Source organism: Rattus norvegicus, chromosome 4 (assembly GCF_021556685.1).
Source record: "Rattus norvegicus strain SHRSP/BbbUtx chromosome 4, alternate assembly SHRSP_T2T, whole genome shotgun sequence".
NCBI classification, from domain to species: Eukaryota; Metazoa; Chordata; class Mammalia; order Rodentia; family Muridae; genus Rattus; species Rattus norvegicus.
Window position 1 is genome coordinate 43,028,417 of NC_141537.1, and position 21,323 is coordinate 43,049,739.

General features: G+C 37.1%; 1 long non-coding RNA gene across 1 annotated transcript in view; it reads right to left on the reverse strand.

Annotated features, from left to right (window-relative positions):
* The window catches only part of LOC147994753 (uncharacterized), a 39,634-nt gene extending 31,830 nt beyond the window's left edge, over positions 1 to 7,804 (reverse strand). Inside the window, exon 1 of the long non-coding RNA XR_015685952.1 lies at positions 7,706 to 7,804. This is a non-coding gene — a long non-coding RNA (uncharacterized LOC147994753). The remainder of the gene's footprint in view (positions 1 to 7,705) is intronic.
* Positions 7,805 to 21,323: the final 13,519 nt, after the last annotated feature.

Sequence of the window (21,323 nt, forward strand, 5' to 3'; positions counted from 1 at the left end):
TCATTGACTCAACTGTCAAAGATAATGTAAAGCGGAAAAAGCTACTGGTCCAAAACATACAGGAAATCCAGGACTCAATGAGAAGATCAAACCTAAGGATAATAGGTATAGAAGAGAGTGAAGACTCCCAGCTCAAAGGACCAGTAAATATCTTCAACAAAATCATAGAAGAAAACTTCCCTAACCTAAAAAAAGAGATACCCATAGACATACAAGAAGCCGACAGAACTCCAAATTCATTGGACCAGAAAAGAAACACCTCCCGTCACATAATTGTCAAAACACCAAACGCACAAAATAAAGAAAGAATATTAAAAGCAGTAAGGGAAAAAGGTCAAGTAACATATAAAGGCAGACCTATCAGAATCACACCAGACTTCTCGCCAGAAACTATGAAGGCCAGAAGATCCTGGACTGATGTCATACAGACCCTAAGAGAACACAAATGCCAGCCCAGGTTACTGTATCCAGCAAAACTCTCAATTAACATTGATGGAGAAACCAAGATATTCCATGACAAAACCAAATTTACACAATATCTTTCTCCAAATCCAGCACTACAAAGGATAATAAATGGTAAAGCCCAACATAAGGAGGCAAGCTATACCCTAGAAGAAGCAAGAAACTAATCGTCTTGGCAACAAAACAAAGAGAATGAAAGCACACAAACATAACCTCACTTCCAAATATGAATATAACGGGAAGCAATAATCACTATTCCTTAATATCTCTCAATACCAATGGCCTCAACTCCCCAATAAAAATACATAGATTAACAAACTGGATACGCAACGAGGACCCTGCATTCTGCTACCTACAGGAAACACACCTCAGAGACAAAGACAGACACTACCTTAGAGTGAAAGGCTGGAAAACAACTTTCCAAGCAAATGGTCAGAAGAAGCAAGCTGGAGTAGCCATTCTAATATCAGATAAAATCATTTTTCAACTAAAAGTCATCAAAAAAGATAAGGAAAGACACTTCATATTCATCAAAGGAAAAATCCACCAAGATGAACTCTCAATCCTAAATATCTATGCCCCAAATACAAGGGCACCTACATACATAAAAGAAACCTTACTAAAGCTCAAAACACACATTGCACCTCACACAATAATAGTGGGAGATTTCAACACCCCACTCTCATCAATGGACAGATCATGGAAACAGAAATTAAACAGTGATGTCGACAGACTAAGAGAAGTCATGAGCCAAATGGACTTAACGGATATATTTATAGAACATTCTATCCTAAAGCAAAAGGATATACCTTCTTCTCAGCTCCTCATGGTACGTTCTCCAAAATTGACCATATAATTGGTCAAAAAACGGGCCTCAACAGGTACAGAAAGATAGAAATAATCCCATGCGTGCTATCGGACCACCACGGCCTAAAACTGGTCTTCAATAACAATAAGGGAAGAATGCCCACATATACGTGGAAATTGAAAATGCTCTACTCAATGATAACCTGGTCAAGGAAGAAATAAAGAAAGAAATTAAAAACTTTTTAGAATTTAATGAAAATGAAGGTACAACATACCCAAACTTATGGGACACAATGAAAGCTGTGCTAAGAGGAAAACTCATAGCGCTGAGTGCCTGCAGAAAGAAACAGGAAAGAGCATATGTCAGCAGCTTGACAGCACACCTAAAAGCTCTAGAACAAAAAGAAGCAAATACACCCAGGAGGAGTAGAAGGCAGGAAATAATCAAACTCAGAGCTGAAATCAACCAAGTAGAAACAAAAAGGACCATAGAAAGAATCAACAGAACCAAAAGCTGGTTCTTTGAGAAAATCAACAAGATAGATAAACCCTTAGCCAGACTAACAAGAGGACACAGAGAGTGCGTCCAAATTAACAAAATCAGAAATGAAAAGGGAGACATAACTACAGATTCAGAGGAAATTCAAAAAATCATCAGATCTTACTATAAAAACCTATATTCAACAAAACTTGAAAATCTGCAGGAAATGGACAATTTCCTAGACAGATACCAGGTATCGAAGTTAAATCAGGAACAGTTAAACCAGTTAAACAACCCCATAACTCCTAAGGAAATAGAAGCAGTCATTAAAGGTCTCCCAACCAAAAAGAGCCCAGGTCCAGACAGGTTTAGTGCACAATTCTATCAAACCTTCATAGAAGACCTCATACCAATATTGTCCAAAGTATTCCACAAAATTGAAACAGATGGAGCCCTACCGAATTCCTTCTACGAAGCCACAATTACTCTTTTACCTAAACCAACAAAGACCCAACAAAGAAAGAGAACTTCAGACCAATTTCCCTTATGAATATCGACGCAAAAATACTCAATAAAATTCTGGCAAACCGAATTCAAGAGCACATCAAAACAATCATCCACCATGACCAAGTAGGCTTCATCCCAGGCATGCAGGGATGGTTTAATATACGGAAAACCATCAACGTGATCCATCATATAAACAAACTGAAAGAACAGAACCACATGATCATTTCATTAGATGCTGAGAAACATTTGACAAAATTCAACACCCCTTCATGATAAAAGTCCTGGAAAGAATAGGAATTCAAGGCCCATACCTAAACATAGTAAAAGCCATATACAGCAAACCAGTTGCTAACATTAAACTAAATGGAGAGAAACTTGAAGCAATCCCACTAAAATCATGGACTAAACAAGGCTGCCCACTCTCTCCCTACTTATTCAATATAGTTCTTGAAGTTCTAGCCAGAGCAATCAGACAACAAAAGGAGATCAAGGGGATACAGATCGGAAAAGAAGAGGTCAAAATATCACTATTTGCAGACGACATGATAGTATATTTAAGTGATCCCAAAAGTTCCACCAGAGAACTACTAAAGCTGATAAACAACTTCAGCAAAGTGGCTGGGTATAAAATTAACTCAAATAAATCAGTTGCCTTCCTCTATACAAAAGAGAAACAAGCCGAGAAAGAAATTAGGGAAACGACACCCTTCATAATAGACCCAAATAATATAAAGTACCTCGGTGTGACTTTAACCAAGCACGTAAAAGATCTGTACAATAAGAACTTCAAGACACTGAAGAAAGAAATTGAAGAAGACCTCAGAAGATGGAAAGATCTCCCATGCTCATGGATTTGCAGGATTAATATAGTAAAAATGGCCATTTTACCAAAAGCAATCTACAGATTCAATGCAATCCCCATCAAAATACCAATCCAATTCTTCAAAGAGTTAGACAGAACAATTTGCAAATTCATCTGGAATAACAAAAAACCCAGGATAGCTAAAGCTATCCTCAACAATAAAAGGACTTCAGGGGGAATCACTATCCCTGAACTCAAGCAGTATTACAGAGCAATAGTGATAAAAACTGCATGGTATTGGTACAGAGACAGACAGATAGACCAATGGAACAGTATTGAAGACCCAGAAATGAACCCACATACCTATGGTCACTTGATTTTTGACAAAGGAGCCAAAACCATCCAATGGAAAAAAGATAGCATTTTCAGCAAATGGTGCTGGTTCAACTGGAGGGCAACATGTAGAAGAATGCAGATCGATCCATGCTTATCACCCTGTACAAAGCTTAAGTCCAAGTGGATCAAGGACCTCCACATCAAACCAGACACACTCAAACTAATAGAAGAAAAACTAGGGAAGCATCTGGAACACATGGGCACTGGAAAAAATTTCCTGAACAAAACACCAATGGCTTATGCTCTAAGATCAAGAATCGACAAATGGGATCTCATAAAACTGCAAAGCTTCTGTAAGGCAAAGGACACTGTGGTTAGGACAAAACGGCAACCAACAGATTGGGGAAAGATCTTTACCAATCCTACAACTGATAGAGGCCTTATATCCAAAATATACAAAGAACTCAAGAAGTTAGACCGCAGGGAAACAAGTAACCCTATTAAAAAATGGGGTTCAGAGCTAAACAAAGAATTCACAGCTGAGGAATGCCGAATGGCTGAGAAACACCTAAAGACATGTTCAACATCTTTAGTCATAAGGGAAATGCAAATCAAAACAACCCTGAGATTTCACCTCACACCAGTGAGAATGGCTAAGATCAAAAACTCAGGTGACAGCAGATGCTGGCGAGGATGTGGAGAAAGAGGAACACTCCTCCATTGTTGGTGGGATTGCAGACTGGTAAAACGATTCTGGAAATCAGTCTGGAGGTTCCTCAGAAAATTGGATATTGAACTGCCTGAGGATCCAGCTATACCTCTCTTGGGCATATACCCAAAAGATGCCTCAACATATAAAAGAGACACGTGCTCCACTATGTTCATCGCAGCCTTATTTATTATAGCCAGAAACTGGAAAGAACCCAGATGCCCTTCAACAGAGGAATGGATACAAAAAATGTGGTACATCTACACAATGGAATATTACTCAGCTATCAAAAACAACGAGTTTATGAAATTCGTAGGCAAATGGTTGGAACTGGAAAATATCATCCTGAGTGAGCTAACCCAATCACAGAAAGACATACATGGTATGCACTTATTGATAAGTGGCTATTAGCCCAAATGCTTGAATTACCCTAGATCCCTAGAACAAACGAAACTCAAGACGGATGATCAAAATGTGAATGCTTCACTCCTTTAAATGACGAAAAAGAATACCCTTGGCAGGGAAGGGAGAGGCAAAGATTAAAACAGAGACTGAAGGAACACCCATTCAGAGCCTGCCCCACATGTGGCCCATACATATACAGCCACCCATTTAGACAAGATGGATGAAGCAAAGAAGTGCAGACCGACAGGAGCTGGATGTAGATCGCTCCTGAGACACACAGCCAGAATACAGCAAATACAGACGCGAATGCCAGCAGCAAACCACTGAACTGAGAATAGGTCCCCCGTTGAAGGAATCAGAGAAAGAACTGGAAGAGCTTGAAGGGGCTCGAGACCCCAAAAGTACAACAATGTCAAGCAACCAGAGCTTCCAGGGACTAAGCCACTACCTAAAGACTATACAGGGACTGACCCTGGACTCTGACCTCATAGGTAGCAATGAATATCCTAGTAAGAGCACCAGTGGAAGGGGAAGCCCTGGGTCCTGCTAAGACTGAACCCCCAGTGAGCTAGACTATGGGGGGAGGGCGGCAATGGGGGGAGGGTTGGGAGGGGAACACCCATCAGGAAGGGGAGGGGGGAGGGGGATGTTTGTCCGGAAATGGGAAAGGGAATAACACTTGAAATGTATATAAGAAATACTCACGTTAATAAAAAAAAAAGAAAAAAAATCAAACAGACCAAATAATAAAAATAAAAAAAAACCAAAAAAAACCCAAAAAAAAAAAACCTGTGCTTTACTGTGTTGAAAAATCCAAGAGAAATACATGAATTTCTATATTCATCCAAACCACTACACAGTTAAATGAAGATGAGATCAGTAACTTAAACAAACCCCATGGTAACTTGAATGAGAATGGCCCCCGAAAGGTTCAATGTTTGATTATTTGGTCCCAAGTTGGTAAAACTATTTGGAAAGAATTAGAAGTTGTGACCTTGTTGGGAGAGTTATGTCACTGGTAGTAGGCTTTGAGGATTCAAAGGCTCATTACATTCCTAGTTAGCTCTTACTGTCTTCTGTTTGTGAATCAAGATGTGAGCTTTCAGCTATGGCCTAGGGGCATGCCTGACTGCCTGATGCCATGCCGTCCATCCTGATGGTCATGGAGTCTACAATTGTAAACCAAAATTACATGCTTTCTTTTATAACTTGCCTCGGTGTTTTATTAAAATAGAAAAGTAACTAAGAAACCTGTAGCAAGTAAGGAGAGAAAAATAGTAATAAAAGACCCTCTCACTAAAAAGAAAAAGAAAATGAAAGATCAGACTTAGATAGAATCATAGACTTTTAAACAATATTTGTAACCAATACTTATAAATTATCCAAATATATAAGGAGCTCTTCCAAATTCTTTTTATGAAGCCAGTTTTACTCTAATGCCCCAACCCATGGCACACAGCAAATTAAGAAAATTAAAAGCTAAGATTACTTATGATCATAGATGTAAAAATCCTCAATAAAACACTTGTATATAAAAATGCAGGTATATATCAAAAAGATTATTTACCATGATAAGGTCAGCTTTATCTCAGAGATTCAGGTAAGATGAAGTATATATTAATCAATAATTAATCACTCATGTAAATGGACTTAAAAACCCACATAATTATCTCAATAGATACAGAAGAAGTCTTGACAAAAAAAGGCAGTCATTCCTGATGAATTACTAGACAGAATAGTAGTAGAACTAGGAGTGTAGGTCAACATAATAAAGGATATATATATATATACACCAAATCCATAGCCAAAGTCATCCTAAATGAAAAAATGTCAAAGCAATCTTATTAAAATTAGGAAAAATACTGGGCCGCACTATTCCCTACTTCCTTTCAATACAATGTTTGAAGTAGAAGCATCATTAGGTAGAACAACAAGGCAACAAATGGAACTTAGCTAAAATTGGAATAGACGTCCAATTATTTCTCTTTGTAGATTATATGAAATTATACACAAGCAACCCCCCAAATTCCACCAGAATACTTTTAGAAACGATGAATAATTTGAGCAAAGTGGCAGGATAGAAACTCAACCTATATTCCTCAAAGTTGGAAAGTAAGTTCCTATTGCAAAAATCAGTAACCTTTCTACACACCTCAACAATTCAGTAAGAAATAGATCATTGACACACTCACATTCACAGCAGCCTTAAAAATTTCTATGACTAAATCCAACCAAACCTGCAAAGAACATCAAAGAACTATAAAACAAAAACTTTAAGTCTCTTAAAAAAGAGATTGAGAAGATATTTAAAATTGGAAAGACCACCCATACTTGTGGATAGGTAGAAATAATGTTACAAAAATGACCATTCTACCAAAAACAAATGATAGATTCAATACAATTTTAGGCAACATCCCTATAACATTCTTCACAGAAATAGAAAAAAAAAGTTCATGTGGAACCAGAAAGTCAAAGATAAAAAAAAAAGCAATCCTGAGCAAGAAGAAAAATGTTGGTGTGGTTATTATTTCAAAGATGAACTTTCACACGAGGTGTCTAAGCTCAAGTATTCAGCTATGAACATGTACACATATGAGCAAAGCTAAATTTTAAGTAGGTAATATGTATGTGTGCAGATATATATATATATATATATATATATACATGTAACAATAATTATTTAAAAAGATCATGAATATGAGTGAGGAGAGGGAAGAGTTTAAAAAGGGAGAGAATAGGGTAGGAGTTATGTAGATACCATATGAAATTCTCAAAAAAACTCTAATCAAAATATTATAAAGGAAAACAGAATAATATTGATAGGTTCATAGAACTGAAAGAACTTGAAATAAAAATAGTATAAGTATCATTTTAATTGAATTGAGTAGCATGTTCATGACTATATGATCTCTAGCAATTGATCTATGAAAAGTATTCTATTATTATTATTATTATCATTATTATTATTTGCTTTGAGAAAAACAGGGTTTCTTTTTGTAGCCTTAGCTGTAGACCAGGTCGTTCGTGAAAATTTCTAAATGTTGCAATATTTTCCTAACCCAGTTAGTTCCCAAATTATTGAGACAGGAATATTTTATTTATATAGGAGCTCTAAAGCACAACCAAGCAATATTAATCTATTTTAATCCTCTAAGTAATATGGATATCTCTCAACCAAACTCTCTGAGATACTTGCATTTGTGGCTTTCTCTTGTCCAGCTCTTTTCTTACGATGTCCCCTGGACCCTCTGCTAATGGCTGAATCCCCACTTCCTCTCTCTCCTTGTCTGTTCCCTGGCTAGGAGGAAGTCCAGCCCTAAACTCTCCCTTGATCAGTCATTGGCTGATCAGCTCTTTATTGACCAATCTAGAAATATTTGGGGAGCAATATTTATACAACATTCAGACAGAAGATTCTCAGAATTGCAGCCAGATATGGTGGCACAGAAATCAGCATTTGAATAAAACAAGGATAATATTTACACATTACACAATAACATTATACCTACTCCAGACTGGCCTGAAATCACCCAGATGTATTGTCTCTGCCTCCTGAATGCTGGGATAAAAGGTGTGTAGGACCACCACCCAGTGCATTCTGTCTTCTAAGGCAGTTAAATTGTACTTTCCATGATCTTTTTAAAAACCTAGGATTGCCTAATTAGGAATAACGTATCCACATTAGTTGACTGTTATGTAGCATGAAAGAAGGATCAACTATTAATCACTGAGGTTTCATATAAAAGCAGATATCTCATTAAAATATGCTAATTAACCTACCAAATGAACCAAATTATCTCAACTAAATTATCAACAAAGTTAATGTTAAGTATGTTTCTCCTTTTCGTGCATTTGTTTTGAATTTATCACAAGAGTTAAACTGGAAGCTGAGGATACAAGAGAAGATGAGCCCACAGGAACTAGGATGCTTCCTTTATCTATTCTTCTTGCTCTTGTGCACTTCATCCTCCATCTGCTGGTTGAGCCGTAGGCTTAAGATGTGTTCTGCACAATGTTGGCTTAGAACAAGTTCTTCTTTGAACTTGCCTAAAGTCTTGTAGTTGCTTTTATGCTCATGTGTCTTGTATTTATCTTTCACCTAATATTAAGGTAAATAGAAACTTGGAAAGAAACAAAATAAATGTGATTGTGAAAGGAGACAGTGTGTTCACAGAGCTCACTACCTGGGGAAGGACACAGGAAAGAAGCCAGGACTACAGTTTTGAGGCTCCAAGTGCAGATAACCAGGGCAAAAATTACTATCAAACGGGAGTTTGGAGGTTGGCACCATATTGGAAAGGCAGACAATGCGATTAATTTAGATGCAGACTTTGATGGAAAGGGGAGACATTCAAGTGGCAACTTGCACTTGGAAGCATGGGATTTAATGGGGCATGAGTTGAAGAATGGAAATCTCCCAGAGAAATTAGATTGAAAATCCTAAAAGTCTGAGGGAAAAATTTTAAAGAAAATCTTAGAGGGAGAAAGGCAGAAAGAGGACAAAGAAATAGATAAAGAAGGCGTTTGTAATACATCAACATTGAAACATAAAACAGTTTTTGAGCACTGATTAACATGGCTGTCACATGAGAGAAGAGAAAACTTCACAGAGGAATTGTGCAATAGTCCAGAAGTTAGAATTGAGTCGGCAGGCAAGCCTGAGGGGTATATATGAGTACCTGAGAGCTAAATAACTATCATTTTATCAGGCTTGGTTTATTTTTGTTTTTTAAAATGTCACATAAAGCCAATTGTTATTATTATTGAAATTATAGGTAATGTTAAAGATCTGCCTACAGTTAGCATATAATGATGGAGTCAATGTGTTTTGGACTAATAGAAAATCTTGTAGAATAGTTGAGATAGCCCAAAGGAAAAATGTGATGACTACTCTTTGTTGTCAGTCTGGGAGGAAGCAATTGTCAATACACATCTGGGAAGAAGCAATCTCAGTTGAAGAATTGTCCCTTATTGATTGGCCTATGGGTAAATTCTTGATTGCTAATTGATGCGGAAGAACCTACCTGCTGTGAAAGGTACCATTCCTAAACACTTTGGCCTAGTCTGTATGAGAAGCCTTTTATTTATTTATTTATTTATTTATTTATTTATTTATTTATTTATTTATTTATTTTTAAAACAATTTAAAACATGAGAGAGCCCTCATGTTTTGAAGAGACATAGTGTGGATTTTATAAGGAGAGGACGTCTGTGGGAATTGCTTGCTTGCTTCTGCTTTCCCAGCAGCTCTGCCCTCTATTCACCGTCTATGAAATATGGATGTTCCAAGGCATACTTACATCATGCTGCAGACCTCGCTTTGAGTGTTTTAAGTTAGAATCCCCAAAATTTTGATAAAGTTGCTTTTTAGTGCTAAGCAACATTTTGGTATTGATGTGTTTAACTAAAACTAAGTAAATAAATAGCATTAACACTTCCAAACCTGTCCTTTCAAACCAAGATACCAAGATTTTAATTTTGTATTATCACCTACATTATTTTGACCTCACTAAAAATACTTCCTTTTTACTATCATCTCTCTCTCTCTCTCTCTCTCTCTCTCTCTCTCCCTCTCTCTCTCTCTCTCTCTCTCTATCTATCTATCTATCTATCTATCTATCTATCTATCTATCTAAGTCTACTACATTCTATTTTTCCTTTTATGGAAAATAGATTCTTCTCTCATGTAATATATCCTGATTACACTTTCTCCTCTCTCTAGTACTCCTAACTCTTCCCCACCTTCTGTCCCATACGGATCTACTCCATTTCTGTTTTTCATTAGAAAAAAACAGGCTTATATGTGATAATAACAAAATATAAAAAATTAAAATAAAATAAAATAAGGTAAACCAAAATCATTAAATCAATGTTGGACAAGAAAAAAGAAACAAGAAACAGAAGGAAAAGAAGCCAAGGGAAGGTGCATGAATCTGAGACCCATTCATGCACATACTCAACAGTCCCAGAAACATACTAGACAGAAAGCTGTAATATATATGTAGAGGGCAGATCTGTGTAGGCCCTATGGTTGCTGCTTTAGTCCCTGTGAGTTCATAAGAGCTTTGCTAAGTTGATTTAGGAGGACTTGTTCTCCTGGTGTATTTCATCTGCACTGGTTCTTTCACTCTTTGTGCCTCCTCTTCCTTGGAGTCCCCTGAGATCTGAGGGAGAGGGATTTGATGGAGACATCCATTTAGAGCTGTGTGTTCCAAAGTCTCTTTCTCTGTGTGCAATGCTTCCTTAGGAGTCTTTGCATTTGTTACCAACTGCTGTAGTAGGAAGCTTCTCTGATGGCTGATTAAGGTACCAATCTATGAGTATAGCAGAATATCATCAGGAGTCATTTTACTAGTACTTAAGAAAAAGACCAGTAGTATTTGGTATTATCCTGTCTATTGTCTATCTAGTCTCTGGTCCTGGGTCACCCAAGCACTGATGAATATGGATTCTATCTTGTGAGTGGGCCTTAAGTTAGTTCAGACATTCATGGTAAATTATTCCCACATGCTCTGTGCTACAATTGCCCTAGCATATCTTGCTGATAGGACACCATTTTAGATCAAAGCTTTTGTGGCTGGGCTGGAGTCTATGTTTCTCCTTTTTTAGTATACTTAGTCCCTTCCACTACCAAATATGATAGCATGTAGGGATGAATGAAGGTTTTATGTAGCTTCTCCAATGTTTAAGGAGTTGTGTAAGTCTTGTGTGAGGCCTTGCTGTCAGTTTGTGGAGTAACCTGAAATCTTGGAAGCAGCCTGGGTTGTTGGAGTTTCCCATGAACTCCTTTGGCAAAAAACTTAACTACATGCAACCTCAGTCTGCAAGCTTCACTTGGTGGCAAGAGACAACCTGTTGTGGCTCTGTCTTCTCCATTACCTGGTAATTTCATTTATATCATCTTCATATATGCATATATTTTATGAATATTTTACAGCAATTGGTTTCATTACTACCCATCAAATGACCTTTAATTTCAGCTATCTCTTCCAGAATTCCCTCCTTTATCCATCTCCCTGCTCCTCTCTCTCACTTGATCTTCCCATTTCCAACTCCCCATCCATAACTACTGATTCTATTCCCCCTTTGCAATGAGATCTATTTGTACCACTATTCCCTTACTCTATACCTATGCTCTGTGATCCTATAGACTGGCTATCATTTCATCTTTTGAATATTCATAGGCTACTCATACCAGGAAACTAGATAGGCCGATCATCACATCTCTGGTCCCACAATTTCCCAGTCTCATTACCAGCACTGCAGCAGTACGCCTGTGATGACAGCCTCCTCTGAGCCCGTCTCAATTGATTCCCCTCCTATCTGTCTCCTTCCACTCATTGCTTTATCCAGCACCCAAGCACAGCAACCACTCCCTATAGCCCAAAGTTTATTCCTCCCTGGGAAGCAGATAGGGTGACTACAGATCTTTGCCTCTCCTTCAGCTCTTCCATGTTCACTCCCCAAGTTTCATCTTCAGCTCTGTAGCAGAACATTTCCTGTGGTCTGTCTTTCCCCAATGCATCACAAAGATCTTTTTCATCCTTCCTTTCCCCAACTCCTCCTATTTATTTGTTTTTATTGTAACTTTTGAAAAAGCAGTTTCTTTAAAGTGTGCCATTGAAAAGGATATAGTAAGATCTAGTGTTGAAATGGTGAGTTCCTTCAAGCTAACATGCCTACACATGTTAGGACTCACCATGTCTCACTCCAAAAATCTACAATACATTGCAGTGTTCTTGTTAGCATACTTTGGTACCCAAGTGTGCCCTTTAATGTCATTGTAAAACATATAATTTCAATTCTATTGTAAGAGGTTGGTTCGTTCAGAGTATATGTGTGGTTTAATGATTGTTCAGGGCAGGAAGAATGTTTTTCATTGTAGATATTTTATTATTATTGTTATTGTTATTTTTATTAATTTATTCAGATATGGCTAGGCCAACAAATCAGGAGACTACCATTACACTGATGTTTGTTTCTCACAGATAAAGAGACCTTGGAGATCATGTTGGAAAAGACCAGATTGGTCAAAATACAGAGAACAAGGGAAAAAAAATAAACCATTACTATGGTTTTGTTCAGGAAAGCATTATTATTTCCTTGTGATGAGATGGTGATTATTGTAGGGGGATCTGAATTAAATGCATCTGTTCAGTTTATACTATGTGTACTGTAGACATAACAATGCCACTCTACCAAGATGCAGGATTTACTGTAGTAGCTCTAATAAATACATAAACACTACACCTCCCATGTGTTTGTATCTACCTATATGCAGAGTAAGAATTAGTATATTCTGAATATACACATATTTTATTTATTACATTGGATACTTTACATATCATATACTACCCTGAAATCATAAATATGAGTGGTTTCATTTCATTACAGATGATGTATAATGATATTATTAAATACATACATTCGTAGTGTTTAAACCTATTTTTTTAAAAGCCAAAAATGATAACAAAGTCTAATGTGTTTCAAAACTGTTAATTCAATCTTAGTCTCCACAGTATATATCTTTTATCTCTTTCTTTCTTTCCCTGTGTGTGTGTGTGTGTATGTGTAATGTTTTATTGGAATTTGCTTAGTTATTAGTTTTTGTTATTATATAGTGAGAATGTTATGATATATGTACTTATTTTGATTTGCTATAGATTTTTCTAGGCTATTATAAAGTTTCATTTATTTTTATTTTACTTGCATGAATATATGTATGCATGTGTACCATGTGTCTGCTTAGTATTCATGAAGACCAGAAGTATATTTCTGATTTCCCAAAAATGGAATTACAAATGTTTATGGACTGCTATATAGATATTGGGAACAGAATCCCAGTCCTCTGAAAGAATAGCAAGTACTCTTAACTGTTGAGCCATATCTCTATCACCTTTCTTAGCCTCTCTTAAAAATTATTTGGTATGTATGTATGTATGTATGTATGTATGTATGTATGTATTTTTATTGGTTATTTTATTTATTTACATTTCAAATATCCCCTTTCCTGGTTTTCCCTCCACAATGCCTCTATCATATTCCTCCTCTTCCTGCCTCTATTAGGGTGCTCCCCCACCCATCCATAAACTCCCATTTCACCGATCTAATCTTCTGTAAGGCAAAGGACACTGTCATTAGGACAAAACAGCAACCAACAGATTGGGAGAAGACCTTTACCAGTCCTACATCTGATAGAGGGCTAATATCCAAAATATACAAAGAAATCAAGAAGTTAGACTCCAGAGAACCAAATAACTATTAAAACTGGGGTACTGAGCTAAACAAAGAATGCACAAATGAGAGCTCATGAATGGCTGAGAATCGCCTGAAGAAATGTTCAACATCCTTACTAATCAGGGAAATGCAAATCAAAATTACCCTGAGATTTCACTGCCCACAAGTCAGAATGGCCAAGATCAAAAACGCAGGTGACAGCAGATGCTGGTGAGGATGTGGAGAAAGAGGAGCTCTTCTCTATCGTTGGTAGGATTGCAAGCTGATACAACCACTCTGGAAAACAGTCTGGTGGTTCCTCAGAAAATTGGGCATAGTACTAACAGATAACCCAGCTATATGACTCCTGGGTATATACCCAAAAAACGCTCCAACATATAATAAGGATACATGCTCCACTATGTTGACAGCAGCCTTATTTATAATATCTAGAAGCTGAATACAACCCAGATGTCCCTTGCCGGCAGAATGGATACAGAAAATGTGGCGCATTTATAAAATGCAGTACTACTCAGCTATTAAAAGCAATAACTTCATGAAATTCATAGGGAAATGGATGGATTATTTGGTTTTTAAATTGACAAATTGAATTGCAGATATGCCTTGATATAAATATATGGTGTTAAAAGCTAAATCAAGCTAAGTAACTTCACATATGTTTGTAGAGTAAGTTCATAGATTGTTGTACATGGTGACTATAATTGAAACATTGTAGTATGTGTTCCAAGATGCTCTATGACAAAACCAAATTAAAACAATACCTTTCTAGTAATCTACCCCTATATACCTACAGAGCAAACAAGAAGGGATACTCAATCCCAACAAGACTAAATATCCTCAAGAATACATGAATAAACTCAGACCACTAAAACCAATAGAAGAGGATCGTCACTCACACACATATACACACATACACTCACAACTACTACAAACATCACACACACACACACACACATACACACTTACCTACTACAAACATCAACATAACAGGAATTAGCAATCATTGGTCATTAATATCTCTCAATATCAATTGACTCAATTTCCAGTAAAAAGACACTGTCTAACAGAATAGACGCATAAACAGATTTCATCATTCTGCTCTACACAACAAGCACATTTCATCACCAAAGATAATCATTATCTCAGTTTAAAAGGCTGGGAAAAGGTTTTCCAAACTAATGAGCCTAAGATACAAGCTGGAGTAGCTATTCTAATAGACTTTCATCCAAAATAGTTAAAAGAGACAAGGAAGAATAATTCATACTCATCACAGGAAATATCTACCAAGATGATGTCTCAATTCTGAAAATCTATGCCTTAAATGCAAGAGCAACTATATTTATAAAAGAAACATTACTTAAGATCAAATCATACTTCAACCCAACATATTAATAATGGATACCTGAATACTCCACTTTCACCAATGGACAGGTGATTGAGATAGAAACTAAACAATTAAATAACAAACAAACAGAGGTTATGATTCAAATGGCCTAAGAAATATTTATACAATACTTCACTCAAACCCAAAATAATAAACATTCTTCACAATGACCGTTGGAAATTTCTTCAAAATTGACCATATAATTGGTCATAGAGCAAGCCTCAAGAGATACAAGAAGATTAAAATAAACCCATCCATCTGATCAGATAACCATGGATTACAGCTGACCTTCAGCAGCAACAAAAACAACAGACAGCCTACATGATCATGGAAACTGAAAACTTGATTTAATGATCACTGATTCAGAGAAGAAATAAAGAAAGAAATTAAAGTCATTTTAAAATTCATTGAAAATGAGGGCAGAACATACCCAAACATATGAGACATTAGGAACTCAGACAGAATAGGATAGCTCATAGCACTAAATATGCTCATAAGGAAATTGTAGCACTATAATAGTAATAAACTAAAAGTACATCTGAGGTGAACTGATATCATCCCATGGTTTGCTGCACCCAAATCCCGTGGGGAAGAGAGCTGACCACCCAGGAGTGCAGACATTCTGAGACCAGAGGACAGACTGCCACCTCTACGTACCTCTGCCCACATCCCTGGTCCAAGGGGAAACTGCACAGTACCTCTGGACACAGGGATATAGGAACAGACATCCGCTGATATCCGGGGTTCTGGTCTGTGCCCAGGACCAAACTGAACCGGCCAAACAACTCCCTGCACCCAAATCCTGTGGGGGAGAGAGCTGGACCCTCAGAAGTGTGGACACTCCTAAGAAGTCAGAGGAGAATACCCTCTGCCCACAGTCCAAACCCCAGAGGGAATCACATAGTGCCAACTGTGCCCCCTGGGTGCAAGGACCTAGGAGCAATCAGGAGCAGGACCCTTTGATTTCTGCCCCCGCCTAGAGCTGGAAGACAGTCTCTGGAGTGCTGACACACCTGAAATCAGAGCACCTGTTCTCAGGAAAGGATGAAAGAAAAACAGATAAATAGTTCTACAGGAGTGCGGATGCAGACACCTACAGCAGGGCCAAGTCACTCTCAGAAACATAAAGATAAGCAAACACCAGAGAAAACCTAATGGCCAGAGGCAAGCGCAGATCTCCCACCAAAGAAAATACTGGATATCCAAACACACCAAAAACAAAACAAAACAAAACAAAACAAAACAAAACAAAAAAACCCCCAAGATTTAGATTTAAAATCATATTTTTTGATAATGATGGAGGACTTTAAGGAAGACATAAAGAACTCCCTTAAAGAAATGCAGGAAAACACAAGTAAACAAGTAGAAGTCCTTAGAGAGGAAACACAAAAATCCCTGAAAAAAATCACAGGAAAACACAAACAAACAGGTGAACGAATTGAAAATGGAAATAAAAACAACAAAGAAAGCACAAAGGGAGACAACCCTGGATATAGAAAACCTAAAGAAGAGATAACTAGCGTAGATACAAGCATCATGAACGGAATCCTAGAGATAGAAGAGAGAATCTGAGGAGCAGAAGATACTATAGAAAACATTGACACAACTGTCAAAGATAATGTAAAAGGCAAAAAGCTCCTAGCACAAAACATACAGGAAATCCAGGACACAACGAGAAGACCAAACCTAAGGATAATAGGTGTAGAAGAAATTGAAGATTACCAACTTAAACAGCTAGTAAATATATTCAACAAAATTATAGAAGGAAAACTCCCTAGCCTAAAGAAAGAGATGCCCATAAACATACAAGAAGCTTACAGAACTCCAAAAAGATTGGAGCAGAAGAGAATTTCCTCCCATCATATAATAGTTAAAACACCAAATGCACAAAAACAAAGAAAGAATATTAAAAGCAGTAAGGGAACAAGGTCAAGTGTACATATAAAAGCAGATCCATAAGAATTACACCAGACTTCTCACCAGAGACTATGAAAGCCAGAAGCTCCTGGACAGATGTCATACAGACCCTACAAGAACACAAATGCCAGCCCAAGTTACTGTATCCAGCAAAACTCTCAATTAACATTAATGGAGAAAACAAGATATTCCATGAGAAAACCAAATTTACACAATATCTTTCTACAAATCCAGACCTACAAAGGATAATAGATGCAAAACCCCAAAACAAGGAGAGAAACTACACTGTACAGAAAGCAAGAATATAATTTTCTTGCAATGAAACCAAAAGAGAGACCTACAAACATAATGCCACCTCTAACAATGAAAATAACAGGAAGTGACAATCACTATTCCTTAATATCTCTTAACATGAACAGACTCAATTGCCCAATAAAAAGACATAGACTAACAGACTGGATGTGTAAAGAGGACCCAGAATTTTGCTGCATGCAGCAAACACACCTCAGAGACAAAGAGAAATACTACCTCAGAGTAAATGGCTTGAAAATAGCTTTCCAAGCAAATGGCCTGAAGAAACAAACTGGAATTGCCATTTAATATCAAATATAATTGACTTTCAACCAAAAGTCATTAAAAATGATAAGGAAGGACACTTCATATTCATCAAAGGAAAAATCCATCAAGATGAACCCTCAATCCTAAATATTTATGTTTCAAATGCAAGGGCAACTACATTCATAAAATAAACCTTACTAAAGCTCAAAGCACACATTGCACCTCACACAATAATAGGAGATTTCAACACCCCACTCTCATCAATGGACAGATCATGGAAATAGAAATTAAACAGAGACATAGAGAAACTAACAGACATTATAAAACAAATGGATTTAACAGATATTTATAGAACATTCCATCATAAATCAAAAGGATAAACCTTCTTCTCAGCACCTCATGGAAACTTCTCCAAAACTGACCACATAATCGGTCACAAAACAGGCCTCAACAGATACAGGAAGATAGAAATAATGCCATGCCATGCACTAAGACTGGTCTTCAGTAAGAACAATAATGACAGAAAGCCCACATATACATGGAAGTTGAATAATGCTCTACTCAGTGATAACTTAGTCACTGAAGAAATAAAGAAAGAAATTAAAGACTTCTTAGAATTTAATGAAAATGAAGGTACAACATTACCAAACTCATGGGACACAATGAAAGCTGTACTAAGAGAAAAACTCATAGCTCTGAGTGCCTGCAAAAAGAAACAGGAGAGAGCATATGTCAGCAGCTTGACAGCATACCTAAAAGCTCTAGAACAAAAAGAAATAACTAAACCCAAGAGTAGAAGAAGGCAGGAAATAATCAAAATCAGGGCTGAAATCAACCAAGTAGAAAAGTAAAGGACTACACAAAAAAATCAACAAAACCAGGAGCTGGTTCTTTGAGAAAATCAATGAGATATACTAACCCTTAGCCAGACTAACCAGAGGTCACAGAGAGTGTATCCAAATTAACAAAATCAGAAATGAAAAGGGAGACATAACAACAGAATCTAAAGAAATCAAAAATATCATCAGATCCTACAATAAAAGCCTATATTCAACAAAACTGGAAACTCTGGAGGAAATGAACAGATACCAGGTACCAAAGTTAAATCAGGAGCAAATAAACCATCTAAACAACCCCATAAGTCCTAAAGAAATAGAAGAAGTTGTTAAAAGTCTCCCAATCAAAAAAGTCCAGGTCCAGATGGGTTCAGTGCAGATTTCTATCAGACCTTAATAGAAGACCTCATACCAACACTGTCCAAACTATGCCACAAAATAGAAACAGATGGAGCACTACCGAATTCCTTCTATGAAGCCACAATTGCTCTTATACTGAAACCACACAAAGACACAACAAAAAAAGAGAACTTCAGACCAATTTCCCTTATGAATATTGACACAAAAATACTTAATAAAATTCTTGCAAAGCGAATCCAAGAGCACATCAAAACAATCATCCATCATGATCAAGTAGTCTTCATCCCAGGTATGCAGGGATGGTTTAATATATGAAAATCCATCAATGTAATCTGCTACACAAACAAACTCAAAGATAAGAATCACATGATCATTTTATTAGATGTTGAGAAAGCATTTGACAAAATTCAACACCTCTTCATGATAAAAGTCCTCGAAAGATCAAGAATTCAACGCCCATATCTAAACATAGTAAAAGCAATATACAGCAAACCAGTAGCCAACATCAAATTAAATGGAGAGAAACCAGAAGGAATACCATTAAAATCAGAGACTAGAGAAGACTGCCCACTCTCTCCCTACATATTCAATATAGCACTTGAAGTCCTAGCCAGAGCAATCAGACAGTGAAAGTAGGTCAAAGTGATACCAATTGGAAGGGAAGAAATTAAAATATCACTGTTTGCAGATGATATGATAGGGTACTTAAGTGACCCCAAAAGTTCCACCAGAGGAGTACTTAACCTGATAAACAACTACATCAAAGTGTTGGGGTATAAAATTAACTCGAACAAATCAGTAGCCTTCTTCTATTCAAAGGATAAACAGGCTGAGAAAGAAATTAGGGAAATGACACCCTTTACAATAGTCCCAAATAATATAAAATATCTTGGTGTGACTTTAACCAAGCAAATGAAATGTCTGTATGACAAAACCTTCAAATCTCTGAAGAAAGAAATTGAGGAAGATCACAGAAGATGGAAAGATCTTCCATGCTCATGGATTGGCAGGATTAATATAGAAAAGATGGCCATTTTGCCAAAAGCAATTTACAGATTCAATGCAGTCCCCATTAAAACTACTACTCAGTTCTTTATAGAGATAGAAAAGCAATTTCCAAATTTATTTGGAATAATAAAAAACCCAGGATAATGAAAACTATACTCAACAATAAAAGAACTTCTGGGGGAATCACCATCCCTGACTTCAAGCAGTATTATAGAGCGATAGTTATAAAAACTGTATGATATTGATACAGAGACAGGCAGATAGATCAGTGGAACAGAGTTGAAGACCCAGAAATGAACCCCCATACCTATGATCACTTGATCTTTGACAAAGGAGCTAAAATCATCCAATGGAAGAAAGAGCATTTTCAACAAATGGTGCTGGTTCAACTGGAGGTCAGCATGTAGAAGAATGCAAATTGATCCATTCTTATCACCATGTACAAAGCTAAAGTCCAAGTGGATCAAGGACCTCCATATCAAACCAGATACATTCAAACTATTAAAAGAAAAAGTGGGGACGAGTCTCGAATACATGGGCACTGGGGAAAATTTCCTGAAGAAAACCCCAATGATTTATGCTCTAAGATCAAGAATTGACAAATGAAACCTCATAAAACTGCAAAGCTTCTGTAAGGCAAAAGACCCTGTCATCAGGACAAAATGGCAACCAACAGATTGGGAAATGATCTTTACCAATACTATATCTGATAGAGGACTAATATCCAAAATATACAAAGAACTCAAGAAGTTTGACTCCAGAGAGCTAAATAACCCTATTGAAAATGGGGTACAGAGCTAAACAAAACATTCTCAGCTGAGGATTATCGAATGGCCAAAAAGCACTTAAAGAAATGTTCAACATCCTTAGTCCTCAGAGAAATGCAAATCAAAACAACCCTGAGATTCTACATCACACCAGTCAGAATGGCTAAGATAGAAAAACTCAGTTGACGGCAAATGCTGGCGATGATGTGGAGAAAGAGGAACACTCCTCCATTGTTGGTGGGATTGCAAACTGGCACAACCACTCTGGAAATCGGTCTGGAGGTTCCTCAGAAAATCGAACATTCCACTACCTGAAGACCCAGCTATACCTTTCTTGGGCATATACCCAAAAGATGCTCCAACCTACAACAAAGACACATGCTCCACTATGTTCATAGCAGCCTTACTTATAATAGCTAGAAGCTGGGAAGAACCCAGATGCCCTTCAACAGAGGAATGGATTTAAAAAATGTGGTACATCTACACAATGGAGTACTACTCAGCTATCAAGAACAATGACTTCATGAAATTCATAGGCAAATGGAATGAACTAGAAAATATCATCCTGAGTGAGATCACAGAAAAACATACTTGGTAAGCACTCCCTGATAAGGGACTAGATATAAATCTCTCCTGAGAGACACATACAGATCATGTCCAATACAGAGGTCAATGCTAGCAGCAAATCATTGAACTGAGAATAGGATCCCGTTTAGGGATATTAGAGGAAGGATTAAAATAGCTGAA